Here is a 4779-nt window from a genome sequence, read left to right as displayed (position 1 = left end):
AGTCAGGGAGCTCCCATAAGGTGGGTACTGCAGTACTCCTTAGAGACTATCTCATCCAACTCCGTAATTTTTCAGAAGAGGGAGGTGAGACTCAGAGAGGGGAACACAAGATCCTGCCATAATGTTGTGGCAGAGTAGAACCTAGAACTTGGTGTGCTTGTGCTCTCCACAAACCATGCAACTTATCACTTAAAATAAAGGCAGCTTGGTTTTGTTCCCTGTTTCACACTCATGAGTCTTCTCTTCCCAATGAGATCATGAGTTGCTTGGGGGCTTCTGCTACAGCCTCCATGGCCTCACCAAGACTAGGGCTGGACACAGTGGGTGGTGCTAAGGAAGCACAGATTTTCTGATGGATTGTCTTCTGTCTGGCTCCTCCATGCTCTCCTTCTCGCTGCCCTGTTCATAGCTCTCATCAGCATCATTTGAGAGTTCTCATCCAGGTTAGGACCCAGAGTCCTGATTTAGCCCTGCTTTGGCTATGTCCTCACTCTTTTTCATGTCTCCTGATGGTGGCTAGAGCTCCAGTGAATGAATCTGTCATGAGATGATCTCCAAGAGTCCAGCATGAGGGATTCTGACCTTGCCTTATCATTTGCTTCCAGATCGGTGCCTCTCTCTTTGCCAGTAATATTGGCAGTGGCCAGCTTGTGGGATTGGCTGGGACTGGAGTAGCATCAGGCATCGCCATAGGAGGCTTTGAATGGAATGTGAGTAAAAGACATGGAATGTTGGAGTAGGAGGAACAGCTCCAGATAGAGAGTAGAAAATGCTGGAGCTTAGAGGGCCTTAGAACATGGATGTCAGAGCTGGGAAGGGTTTTAGAACAGGGAAGGTCAGGGCTGGGAGGGCCCCTAGAACAGAGAATGTCAGAGTTGGGAAGGGGACTTATTTAGGCCAAGCTCCTCATTTTACAGAGGAGGAAATTAAGGCACAGAGAGAAGAAACGACTTGGCATGTGTCATGTAGCAAATTTGCAGTATTAGCATGGTTCCTTCTATCTTCCTTTTGACCCTACAAACCCACCCAATCAGTTCTTGTCAGTGATGTGGCCCTTTCCTCATTAAACATTTTCATTAGACTATCTTTTAATGGCAATGATGTAGTCTCATCTGGAGGTCAGAGGACTGTGGAAAGTTGTTGCTAGCCTTTGGTCTCTACTGAGAATGTGGAAACTTCTGAGTCCTTCTGCATTGCCCACCAAGTCCTGTTTCCATCAGGGATATTGAATGGGGAGCCCTCCAGCCTATATGTGCTGTCCAAGAAATTCTATCCCTAAGCTTCTTTATGGTCAAAGGGAAGGAAAGGTTGAATGATATTGTACTGGATGCCAAAAGCCATCTCAAGGTCATCTGTTGACCCATCTTAGTTGAAACCCTCTGGGGTCATTGGATTTTCAGGTAATGCATAGGCCAAGATGGGATACAGATTATGTTGTTTTCTAAAGAATTCCTTCTTGGTTTCAGGCCCTGGTGCTTGTGGTTGTCCTGGGCTGGGTGTTTGTACCAATCTACATTAAGGCTGGGGTGAGTATTTGTTGTCTACTACTTGGTTACCTTCCTGCAAGTGTTGAAGGTATGCTGATAGAAGCCATGGAAACACAGTTGACTTTTCCCAGTGGTAGAGAAAGCTTAGCCTCTGGTCTTTGACCCTGAGTTCCCAAGATATTGACTGGCCTAGAACCACAAGATTTCACTGATGGAAAGGACCTCAGAACCCATACAGTCCATCTTCTACCTGGATGAGAATTCCATCACACCTGACAAGTGGTCATCTGGTGTCAGCATGGGGGAAGCTACAAATTAGTGAGAAAGTGTCTGTGTGTGCATGAGAGAGGTGGTTTGCCCACAAGTGAGCTTGTGAATGCATGCAACAGTTTAATATTTGTGTGTATATGTGGAAATGTGTGGGAGTGTGCCTACAAGTGTGAATGTGTGTGAGTGTGGAGGTGTTCACCTCCAGTTGTGTTGATGTTTCAATGTGTGTAAGTGTGAACCTAAGTGCTGGTTTCAGAATTTTTGCCTGCTTCTGAAAGATTCTGGACATGTGCTTGAAAGCGTGAGTGTAAATGTGTGTGAGATGCCTGATACTATTTTCCTTTCTAAAACTTGACTGCTGTCCTTTCTCTTCTCTTACCAAATGCTTAGTTGCTTCACCTGTTTGTTTTACTTTCTGGCTGTACTTGTCTCACCACCTGTTTTCTCCTTTCTTTGTGTTCTGCCCTTCAGGACCTTTCTTCCTTAATCCTTTTCCTCCTTCTCATTGATCCCTCCATCTCCTTTCACAGAGGTTGTTTTCTTTTGACCTAGTCTGCAGTTGTCTCAAATTTCTCCTTCCCAAATTCAATCCCTGGTCTTCATCACAAGTCTAATCCCCTTCAGATTGTAATTTCCATTTTCTGCTTCTTCAGCATAAGCCTTTCTCTCTTCTTCTGCTCCTCCCATAGAAGCTGGAAGTGGTTATTGTGTGATTGTAGGAATATGTATACAAAAAACTTTGCTCTTCAGGGTTCAGAATGTACTCCCAATTATGCACCTGAAGAAACTTGTTTCTTTATTATATTATCTTTATTATTTGTATATCATATATCATCTTTGTTATCGATATGTAAATAGCCCACTGGGAATCTTCAGTCTCAGACAAAGAAGTCAGAACTGACTCTATCCCAGCCATGACTAAACTGGGGCCCGGAAACTCAGGATTAAGGACTGATGCCATCTTCAACAAGGGTAGTTTCCTGTCTTTTAGACTTCTATGTGACCTGTCTAGTACTGATCTTATATTGTGCATACATTACAGGTGGTGACAATGCCAGAATACCTGAGGAAGCGATTTGGTGGGACACGCATACAAATCTATCTGTCTGTCCTTTCTTTGTTCCTTTACATTTTTACCAAGATCTCGGTGAGTTCCTCTCCCCTGACTATCCATTTCAGTGAATGTCTTTGCTTTAAGCTAATTGTATCCTCTGGCTGATGATAATTAAGGTAAACACACTGGTGGGGGCTCATGAGCTATACAATTTAGAAATGCAGACCCACAAGGTTCTTTTGACCTGGGGAGGCCTAGAATCATTGATGATACCACAACCTTGTGATATTTCCTCCACTCTCCTTCTTTTCCTTCCCCTCCTTCCCATTCCTCTTCCTTAATAATTTCAATTTCAAGAACACAGCAAGATTTACAAAGTGCTTTCTCCATGACAACCCCTTAATGCGAGAATTGTTGTGCCTGTATGCTGTTGAGAAAACTGAGTTCCAGGTGTCATGACTTCCCCATGGTCACACAGCTAAATTAATTTCTTCAAGTGGACCATGGGCATCAGTTGCTCAGGGATAAGTGTAGGATCTGGGCCTCCAACCCAAGTGTGATGGCTCCCATTATACCATGTTCTTACCTCTTCTGTAGGGAAGGGAAAGAAGGAATTTTGTCCAATGCCATGAACTGGGACTCAGCAAGATAAAGACATAAAATTCTTCCTTACACAGAGATAAGTAAATAGATAGAATTTATCATTCATTCATTCATTCATTCATTCATTATCTCCTTGGAATGGTATAAGCTGAAAACATATTTGGAGACCAAAAGGGTTTCCACCAATGCATGGATGAAGGATGTGTTCTTCTTTAGAATTTCAACAGATCTGTGTTTTTGTGGGTGGGAGGGTTTTCTCCAGCAATGCAGAAACCAACCCCTTCCAGTCTCACAGCTCATCAGGCCCTTGGAGGTCATCTAGCCATCTAACCCAAGCCTCTTATTTTTGTGATAAGAAAATAGAAGCTCAGAGCAATTGAATTACTTGAAGTCTTCCAACCAGTAAATAGGGGAGGCAGGATTTGAATCCAGGTCCTTGGAGTTCCCTGTCCCTTATTACTGATCCTGATGAAACAGGGAGCAAGACAGTATCAGTTTGAGATGGAGCTATGAAAGTAGTTGAGCGGTTTTTCTCTTGGGTATAGAAATGAAATCTTCACATCACACTGTCTTCTGCTTCTGCTCTGGCCTTTGTACAAGTTCAATTCAATTCAATTCAATTCAGTCTTATCCAATTGAATTCAATTAAATAAATATTTACTAAGTGCCTACTATGTGGACTCATCATAGGATCATGTATCATTGAGTCAGTCAAGTCAACAAACATTTATTAACTTCCTACTATGTGTCAGGCTCTCTGCTAAGTACTGGGGTTACAAAATGGGCAAAAACCAGTCCCTGATTTCCAGGAGTTATAGCCTAATGGGAGAGACAACATGTATATATGGAGATATGGAAATAAATAGAGAAAGAAAGGAGAGAAACTAGATAAGATGAGGGTTCGGATTTCTGTGCTTACTATCTCTGTGGCCTTAACCAGATCACTTCCCCTCTCTGAGGCTCAGTTTCCCCATCTGTAGAATGAAAGTGTTGGATACTATGGGCTCTAAGATCTCTTCCAGTGGGGACCTTCTACAAGGTAGCACTTGAATGGCTCTGGTCCAATCTTCTTATTGATGCATGAGTAGCAATCACTTTGTAGGAGGGGAGCTAGGCTCAGTCCTTTTCTGGAACCACCAAGTCCACAGTTCAGCTGGTGATGAGGGGCTGTGAGTCACAGTTGCCATGGCAGACCACTCTTTGCCCTCTGAGCTTGTGCTTGGGATAATAGTATAAATTAACCTAAAAGTACTGGCCTTTCTCACCTCCCTCTCTCCAACCCCTTGCCTCTAGTTACTGATTAAGCTGGCCTCACCCTGGAGCACCCCAACCACCTGTAGGGCTAGCCCAGGCTTGGATGTTACC

General features: G+C 43.6%; 1 long non-coding RNA gene across 1 annotated transcript; it reads left to right on the top strand.

Annotated features, from left to right (window-relative positions):
- Window positions 1-635: 635 nt before the first annotated feature.
- Window positions 636-2853, top strand: LOC114033985. Its single transcript, XR_003568057.1, has 3 exons — window positions 636-710; window positions 1467-1526; window positions 2800-2853. It is a non-coding gene; the product is annotated as an uncharacterized LOC114033985 (long non-coding RNA).
- The last annotated feature ends 1926 nt before the right edge of the window (window positions 2854-4779 follow it).

This window comes from Vombatus ursinus, unplaced genomic scaffold, assembly GCF_900497805.2.
Source record: "Vombatus ursinus unplaced genomic scaffold, bare-nosed wombat genome assembly UNPS02007767.1, whole genome shotgun sequence".
Classification (NCBI taxonomy): Eukaryota; Metazoa; Chordata; class Mammalia; order Diprotodontia; family Vombatidae; genus Vombatus; species Vombatus ursinus.
The sequence above is the reverse complement of the archived record's forward strand: the minus strand, read 5'-3'. Positions and strand labels throughout refer to the sequence as shown.